The sequence below is a fragment of the Piliocolobus tephrosceles genome, chromosome 15 (genome assembly GCF_002776525.5).
Source record: "Piliocolobus tephrosceles isolate RC106 chromosome 15, ASM277652v3, whole genome shotgun sequence".
NCBI classification, from domain to species: Eukaryota; Metazoa; Chordata; class Mammalia; order Primates; family Cercopithecidae; genus Piliocolobus; species Piliocolobus tephrosceles.
Genome location: NC_045448.1, coordinates 84,718,385 through 84,728,513, shown reverse-complemented (window position 1 = coordinate 84,728,513; position 10,129 = coordinate 84,718,385).

Sequence of the window (10,129 nt, the reverse complement as noted above, 5' to 3'; positions counted from 1 at the left end):
AAAAAAGAGCAATTACACATTATTATGTAACATCTCTTATTATTCATAAGCATTTTCAATACATTTTTTATGAAGTTTCATTTTTTTTACTTTAATTTTGCAAATTGATTTTAAGTCCCCATGGTGTGAGCTTAATGAAAATAACTGGAATAATTATTTATTTGTGTCCTATATTGTGCTAGGCATGAAGTCCTGAAATAATATTCAACACAGAAACAAAACAAAGAAATGAGTAAGAAGAAATCTCAGAAGTTTCTAGTAGCTGACATCTTTGTTTCACAGATACTGGGGGTTCAGTACAAAACCCTCATCTGTTGACACTTAAGCCTAAAATAGTTCCTAATCCATGTAAAGTATTATCTATTTATACTGCTTTTTAGGACTAAAGTGACATAAGGGCCAGCCACAGAGTAAGTAAGCAACTGGGTGCCCCAAAGGAGCATGACACTCCAATAGGAGATTTTTGGATGCAAGAACAACCTGGGATCTAAGGCACAAAGTGATGGACTAATACAGACAGGGGAGGAATCTTGCAAAATAATGCAAATGAGACATGTGAACGGATCAGTTTTCTGCCACCACCAGGGTTCTCTATGGTGCCTGTGCAGCACCAGTTTTCTTATGGACTGTAATCAACAAGGCCTGGAAAGTCTAAAATGTGCAGGACAGGAGGTTTGTTTCTACTCTTCTTGTATTTAAAACTACTGGGAACTTAAGTGCCGCAAGTCTTGTAGGAGAGGACACAGGGTGTCTACCTCAGGTCTTAAATGTCTGACTTTCTAAGCAAATTTCTAGAACTGAATTAAGACTGTTATCACTTGAGCAGAGCAAAAAGAAGAAAAATATGTTTTCTACTACTTTCTAGTACTTTCTTTACATATTTATTAAAGGGGAGGTTTCATTCTTGCCACATCATGACTTGTGAGACTTTTCCTGAGGAGAAACTTAGTGAAAACCATCTTCCCCTCTACCTACTGTGTCCTGGAGGAGGTAGAGTGTCTTATCTGTATGAGTGTGGAAGAAGATATTAGGTGTATGTAAACAATTCAATTCTGTCTCCTTACTATTGCAAGAGAACTGTCTGCAAGAAGTGTATATTCTGTTGTGCCCACCATGATGTACAACTGCCATATGTGGAATCCTACCAGTCAAGCTGTGCTGTATACAATTCTGTTATTTCTGATGCTCAGTATTAAGATGTCATCATAAGCTGTCATCATCCCAAATATAACACACTTCTAATAACAGTTTGGTCAGTAGTAAAGGAATTATTTTTACCTTCTGCCTTGTGTGCTTTATTTCTTTGTCTTACAATTCTTGTCCATTTAAAGATTTTAATGTATCAGACATTGAGATGTATCTTGAAATTGATGACATGTAAAAGTTTTATTAGAGGCATTTTCTTTCTTAGCAATAAATAATAGTTGATAGTGTCTTCGATCTAATGAAATATAATTATAATTGGTTTAGAAATAAAGTTGGAGTCAGGTAGTGCAAATTTTTGTCATCATCAGTGCCATGTCCTGGGGTTGATAAAAACACAGCTTCTGTGTGATGGCAAGCATTCACTTGGAGCCTGGCCACACTTGGAAATGAGTTTCACAGTCCAGCCAAGATTTCCCTGTTTTATATGAAATGATAATTAAGTGGCTTCACTTTTAAGACTGTATTTTTATTGCTTCCAAATGAACACTGCCCCGTGCCCACCACTCACTCCCAGGTTTTCAGCTCATAAAAATGCTGTTTGTACAAAAGAGAGAAAAGGCCCAAGGGCTTCTAAATGATGTTGATAATAAGAGATGTCAATTATCCTCAGAGCACTGAGTGAAATATATTATCTGTTTAATGATCTTTAATGATTTTTGCTTAATCATAACACAAAGAATCCAACCTGTAGATCCATAACACCTGGTAGGTAGTCTACAATGTTTTTCTTCTTCTTAAAGTAGAGCTCTCGTTTAATGAAATCTGTTCAAACAGTGGGCTTTCATTTTCCATGTATATTCCTGAAGTGCCTGGAAAAAAACCAGAGAGACATACTTGCCAGGTAATCCCTTTCTAGGTTTTACTACATGCTTAGTGGAGAGCACTGAATGGGTCACATTCAAGGGGTGATGAGCAGAGTACCTGAAGTGGTATCAGGTGTTCATGGACTTAGTACTGGCTCCTGTAGTAACTGACTCAAATATTTACTAAACCACATTTCCCTCTGAAATGTAGTCTTCTCTCCCAATGAAAGGCATCAGTTGGATTTGAATACTAAGATCCCTTCTTTTGCTCTGCTTCTTTAAACGGTTTTTTTAAGTGCCTAAATCAGTATGCCAAACAATGGTAGAGAATATGTGAGCAAGTTAGAAAAAAAAAAAAAAAAAAAATACCTCGAAGAAAGACACTTGTGCATTGACAATAAGTTTAAAGTGTGGTTGCACCACATATTTTTATGTGTTAGAAATCTAAAGTAATTGAAACAATGTGAAATCAGAAAAAATTGGTGTCAGATTCCCTGAAATTACCTGAATTATATTAAAAGATAATTATCCACCTGATATGAGAAAGTTTGAATTATTCCATGTAGGTCTTGGACTGATTTGTTACCTATTTATAAACCAAAACCAATTTGTTAGCTACTACTACTACTAGGTAACAAATAGTAAGAATAGGTAACCAATTTGTTACCTATTCTTATAAACCAAAACCAATTTGTTACGTATTCTTATAAACCAAAATTCAGATCTTCACCTCTTAGAGCACACTAACATAAGTTTCAAATATCGTATGCAGTTAATGTCCGAAGTAAAAACATTCAAAGAAACTGAAATATGGTATAAATATATCTGAATGTAAAGTAAAAGAAATTAAAGATAATACATTCATAACTGTGCTAAGAATGAGAAGAGATGGCATCAGTAGATTAGAGATTTAACAAGTTTCTGGAAAATAGAAAGTACATCGGATCACGATAAACAAATAGGAATGAGCCCCATAGCCCATTCCAGATACTGAAGGCTGCTATACATAGAAGAACTGACAAAGCTATGAGGAGCCATGTTCTGTGACTTCAGTTACAGAGTCACAAATTAAGACATAAGAACAAATAATGGCAATAACTACAAGCAACAATTAAAGGAGTGCCTGTCTCAGAAGGTTGTCTCCAAACTGTGGTGGCTATTACAGTAAAGATGCTCATTGTAGAAAATAAATAAACTGCCTGAGAAAATCTGGTCCCAAAATGAAGTTTTTTCTTATTTTGTCTTTAGAATAGTGGGAGAGGTGAAGAGGACAAAACTATGTGTTTTACACTCACACAACCTAATGTGAAACCTGACAGTTTGTAGACTCAACCCATGAAGGACAAAGTTCATGGTTAAGTCTCCCATTCAGGCAAAAGATTTAGTGAAGAAAATAAGACTTCTCACATGACAAGAAAAGCGGTCTACTTCTTCTTTCATTTATATATATGGATGAGCAAAACATTTTCTGGGTATTCCATTGTTAAACAGCATAATAAATCCCTTTTTTAGTAAATGTCAAAACCAACTCAACCAACAACAGGAAAACAGAACAAATATTTTAGTTTGGATAAGACTAGGAAATCAAATGAATTACAAATTATGGAGATTGAAAGGTGAGAGAGAGTGGAACTTGACATAACAACTCTGAGAGATGAAAAGAAAACAAAACTCTTCTGAAGGAAACGGGAATAAGTATTTCACTTCAAGCTATATACATCTGCAAAGATTTAGCTAGAGAATATCAGGTGCTGCAAGCAGTGAGATGAAGGGCAGAGTCGAATAACAAAAATTTAAATCTAAATTGTTACTTCCATTCCCCATTCAGTAAGACTGACTGTGTTTTGCAACCTCATGGAGATTTAAATTCTTGAGAATACTAGCCATGTGTGGCTTGAGAAAAAGCAAAAACATGCACAGTTACAGGATTGGATAAAGTTACAGACTGAAAAGAGAATAATTTATTTCTTTCTCTGGTGATGATAGATTAGCTTGGTACAGTAAAGTCTTCATGCAAATAATAAATAGAAAGAAAAATAGACCAAATGAAATCTGATTGAAAGAACTGAATAGCTACCAAGATACTTAGAACATGTGAGGCTGAGATACCCTAAAAAGAGATGCACAGAAATCTCACAAATCATCACCAAAAACTTACTCATATAACAAAATACCACCTGTCCTCCCAAAACCTATGGAGATAAAAAACTTTAAAATTAAATAAATAAAAAAAATGACAACATCTAGCTAGCAAAAAAAAAAAGAGAGAGAGAGAGAGACGCAAAGAAAAGTAAGCTGGATATTCAGCATTGTTGTTCTTCCTCTTGAACAATGGCTGATACATACATTGTGATTGACAGGCTGAGAGCATAAGCAGATGTTTTACAGGCTCACCGATTAACGGGACAAGCTTTAGAGATCAGGATCCACTAAGAATCATCCTTGGTACATATCCCAGAATTTTAGCTGAAAGACCTCTGAAGAACAATGCTATAGTCTGATTGGGTCCCTCCATAATTCACATCGAAACCTAATCCTCACTCTGGGTATATTAAGAGGTAAGGCCTTTGGGTAAGTGATTAAGGCATGAAGGCTCTGCTGTCATTAATGTGATTAGCGAATTATAAAAGGGATAAAAAAGAACATGCTAGATAGCAGACAGATAATTATAAAAGATATCGAAGACTATGTGTTTGCTTCTTCCACCATGTGAGGACTCAGAAACAGGTCACTACCTGTGAAGCCCTCACTAAAAACTGAATCTGTAGGTGCCTTGATGTTGGACTTCCCAGCCTACAGAACCATGAGCAATTGTTTATAAATTACCTAGTCTAAAGTAATTTGTCATAGCAACCTGAATGTACTAAGATAAATGACAAGGAAGGTGTAGAGCAAACCTGACTTGTGGAACCCTAATGAAAACTAAAGCCCATCTACATATCAGGTCATAGAATGTACTGAGGCAGTGTTACCCTATGCTATCTGTATGACGGAAGCAGACGTCAATTCACTTTTTAGCAGGGAAACATACTAAAGGACTTGAAATCAATTATTTGACTTACTTTAAGTCTAATTAGTTATAAATTATTAATTTGCACTTTATAAGTGTATATTCTCATTGAGGATTCAATAACAACACCATCTAAAATAGCACCCTCCCTCCAAAATTTTCCTTTAACTCTTTACTATTTAGTCCTTATCTCTAACTCATTATGAAGTTTAGTTTTCATGTGGCTTTTCTGCTTCCCTCAACGCAATGTAAGTTGGCCATGTGCAGAATGTTTTGCTTATTGTATCCCCAATATGTAGAACAGAGCATGTCCTAGAATTTGCACTCAAGAAATATTTGTTGAATCAAAGATATTAATTTTTAACTTACATAATATCCTCATAGTTACAGGACCTGAGGGAATTATGCCAGCAATCTAACAGTGATTATTATATCTTCTTGATGGGGGATTGTAATCTTTTCCTTGAAATTTATTTTTCATATTTTCTGCCATTACCATGTATTATTTTTGAAAACACCTTTTAAACATGATTTCATTGAAAGCTACCAAAATAAAAAGTACCAAGTTCTCTCCCTTTTACAGATTCAATGTTCAAACTCAGAAATATTTACCAAAAATATGTGTAGTATTTTAGCACAATCATGCTGTGTAAAACTATATCATCTCCTATGTTGCCCATTTCGGCATACCTATGAGTTATCCAGGTTAGGTTGGATGACTGTGGCCATGGAACAGAGCCAATTAGCCAGACTGTGGAAATTACTCCCTCCAGCCTCTTCCCACAGTCCAGGACTGAAAAAAAGAAAGATTTATTCCTATGTCTGGTGATGGTAGATTAGCTTGGTACAGTACAATCTTCATGCATATAATAAATATAAAATATGGACCAAACATAATCTGATTAAAGAATCTGAAAAGCTACCTAGGCACTTAGTCCAGGTTTGTACCATTACACAGCACACCAAAAGACATAGAGGTGGAAAGTATCGAGACTCTGTTCTAGAGAATACCTAGTACACATGTTGCCAATATATGTTGCCATTTAGGCTCATTTATTTTATTTTCTTCCACAAGGATTGGGCATATTGAAATACATAATTTAATTAAAAATACTACCTATTATTTTTCTTTTTTGAGATGGAATTTTTGCTCTGTTGCCCAGATGGAGTGCAATGGCACGATCTCAGCTCACTGCAGCCTTTGCCTACTGGGTTCAAGCAATTCTCCTGCTTCAGTCTCCTGAGTATCTGGGACTACAGGCACCTGCCACCATGCCTGCATAATTTTTGTATTTTTAGTAGAGACGAGGTTTCATCATGTTGGCCAGGTTGCTCTCGAACTCCTGACCTCAGGTGATCCACCCACCTTGGCCTCCAAAAGTGCTAGGATTACAGACGTGAGCCACTGTGCCTGGCCAGCAACAACCTATTACTAATGATCAATGATTAATCATATTAAAAATGTCCTACCAATAGGTGATGACTAGTGTAACTTCACTGAGTAGTTACAATTATAGCATACAAAAGAACACAAAATTTAGTGACTTGTATTGCTCAAAAAATTTCTATGAAACTTTCTGAAATATTAGATATGTCTTCCAGACTAATATAAATATTTTAATGGGTATATTTACATGTGGGGCTTGTCAACTGAAAAAATTATATAGAAGCTAAAATTTCTCAATTCATTTTATAGAATGCTAGCATTTAAGCTTCTGACTACTACTCACTTTACTGCACATCAAACCTGCAAACCATACCTGCCCATGACATACTGACAAAGTATAGAAGACGACTTAAGGACTAAAAGGAGATGGCTTAAGGAGTAAAACATTCTACAAAGCTATACTAACTAAAACAATATGGGAATGTTATAAAAACAGACACAAAAACCAATGGAAGAGAATAGAGAACCTAGAAACAAATCCACATATTTACAGCCAAATAATTTTCAACAAAGGTGCCAAGAACATGTGTTGTGGAAAGGACAGCCTCTTTAAATAATGGTACTGGGAAAACTGGATTTTCATATGCAGAAGAACAAAACTAGACCCCTATCTCTTACCATATACAAAAATCAACTTCAAATGTATGAAAGACTTAAATGTAAGGCTCAAAACTATTAACACTACTGGAAGAAAACATAGGGGAATAATTTAATAACATTGGTTTGAAAAAAAAATTCTTATAGGTTTGACTTCTAAAGCAAAGGCAACCACAACAAAAACAGACAAATGAGACTATATCAAACTGCAAAACTCATGCACCGCTGAGGAAGTAACAGAGCAAAGAGACAACCTGTAGAGTGAGAATGTCTGGAAATCACTTATCCTCACAGGATTAATATCCAGAACATACAAAGAACTCAATACAACAGCAAAACAAACAAACAATTCTATTAAAATGTATGCAAAGTATCTGAATAAACATTTTTCAAAAGAAGACATATGAATGGCCTATAAGTACATGACAAATGCTCAACATCGCTAACCATTAGGGGAATGCAAATAAGAACTACAATCATCTATCATCTCATTCTACTTAGAAGAATTATCATCAAAAAAACAAAAAATAACATATGCTGTTGGGATACAGAGAGAAGGAACCCTATGCATTGTTTGTGAGAATGTATATTAGTATAGCCTTTATGAAAAACGTTATCGAATTTTCTCAAAAAATTACAAATAGAATTGCTTTATGGGACCCAGCAATCTCATTACTGGGTATTTTTCCAAAGGAAAGGAAATTAGCATATTGAAGAGATAGCTTCACCCCCGTGTTTAATGCAGCACTGTTCACAACAGCTAAAATACGGAAACAACCTAAATACTCATACACAGATAAACAGATAAAGAAAATGGAATGGAATACTATCAAGCCATAAAAAAGAATAAAATCTTGTCATTTCTGGCAACATACATGAGCCTGGAGGACATTATGTGAAATAAGTAAGGCACAAAAAGATAAATACCACACATTCTCACTCATATGTAGGAGCTGAAAAAAGTTGATCTCATAGAAGGAGAGAGTGTAATTGTGGTTGTTAGATGCTGGGAAAGGGAGCAGGGTGGGGAGGATAGGGAGAGATTGGTTAACAGATACAAAATTATAGCTAGCTAGGATGAACAAGATCCAGTGTTCTGTAATACTATGGATGACTGTAGGTAACAATAATTTATTGTATATTTCAAATAGCTAGAAGAAAAAAATTGTTAATGTTCCCAATGCAAAGAAATGGTAATTGTCTGAGGTGATGCATATATTAATTACTCTGATTTTATCACTACACATTGTAGATATGTATCAAAATATCCCTCTGCATGCCATATATAAGTACAATTATTATTTGTGAACAAAAATATTTTAAAAATCCACTAAAAAGGAAAATTCTTACACATCTTAGACTTAGTGTTCGTCCAAGAAAGTGGGTGGAATCCATCTCATTGCTCACTCGGTGCATTTAAGCTTGTTGGTCAGAAAGCCACTATCTAGCACCCAGTGTCTTTGCTTTTTTTTTTTTTTTTACTCTTAAATATATTTAAACAAATAAAACACTAAAAAAGCAAGCAAGCCACAAGAAAAAGCAAGAAAGCAAGCAAGCAAGAAAGAAAGAGAAGATGGAATTGAAGGAGGGAGGTAGGAAAGAAAAATAATCAGGCATTTGAGACATTTGAACAAAGTCACTAACATAAAAGTCAGAGATCAAAATAAATCTTAATATCAGAATCTTTGAAAAACATGAATACTTCAGAGACTAGAAGAAAATTTCAATACATTATTTATTTATTTATTATTATTATACTTTAAGTTCTAGGGTACATGTGCATAACATGCAGGTTTGTTACATATGTATACTTGTGCCATGTTGGTGTGCTGCACCCATCAACTCGTCAGCACCCATCAACTCGTCATTTACATCAGGTATAACTCCCAATGCAATCCCTCCCCCCTCCCCCCTCCCCTTGATAGGCCCCGGTGTGTGATGTTCCCCTTCCCGAGTCCAAGTGACCTCATTGTTCAGTTCCCACCTATGAGTGAGAACATGTGGTGTTTGGTTTTCTGTTCTTGCAGTAGTTTGTTGAGAATGATGGTTTCCAGCTGCATCCATGTCCCTACAAAGGACACAAACTCATCCTTTTTTATGGCTGCATAGTATTCCATGGTGTATATGTTGCACATTTTGTTAATCCAGTCTGTCACTGATGGACATTTGGGTTGATTCCAAGTCTTTGCTATTGTGAATAGTGCCGCAATAAACATACATGTACATGTGTCTTTATAGCAGCACGATTTATAATCTTTTGGGTATATACCCAGTAATGGGATGGCTGGGTCATATGGTGCATCTAGTTCTAGATCCTTGAAAGGATTCCCTATTTAATAAATGGTGCTGGGAAAATTGGCTAGCCATAAGTAGAAAGCTGAAACTGGATCCTTACTCCTTGTACGAAAATTAATTCAAGATGGATTAGAGACTTAAATGTCAGACCTAATACCATAAAAACCCTAGAAGAAAACCTAGGTAGTACCATTCAGGACATAGGCATGGGCAAGGACTTCATGTCTAAAACACCAAAAGCAACGGCAGCAAAAGCCAAAATTGACAAATGGGATCTAATTAAACTAAAGAGCTTCTGCACAGCAAAAGAAACTACCATCAGAGTGAACAGGCAACCTACAGAATGGGAGAAATTTTTGCAATCTACTCATCTGACAAAGAGCTAATATCCAGAACCTACAAAGAACTCAAACAAATTTACAAGAAAAAGACAAACAACCCCATCAAAAAGTGGGCAAAGGATATGAACAGACATTTCTCAAAAGAAGACATTCATACAGCCAACAGACACGTGAAAAAATGCTCATCATCACTGGCCATCAGAGAAATGCAAATCAAAACCACAATGAGATACCATCTCACACCAGTTAGAACGGCAATCATTAAAAAGTCAGGAAACAACAGGTGCTGGAGAGGATGTGGAGAAGTAGGAACACTTTTACAGTGTTGGTGGGATTGTAAACTAGTTCAACCATTATGGAAAACAGTACGGTGATTTAACACATATTTTAACATGATGAGGCATAAATTATATTTCACTGTTGAAAAAGA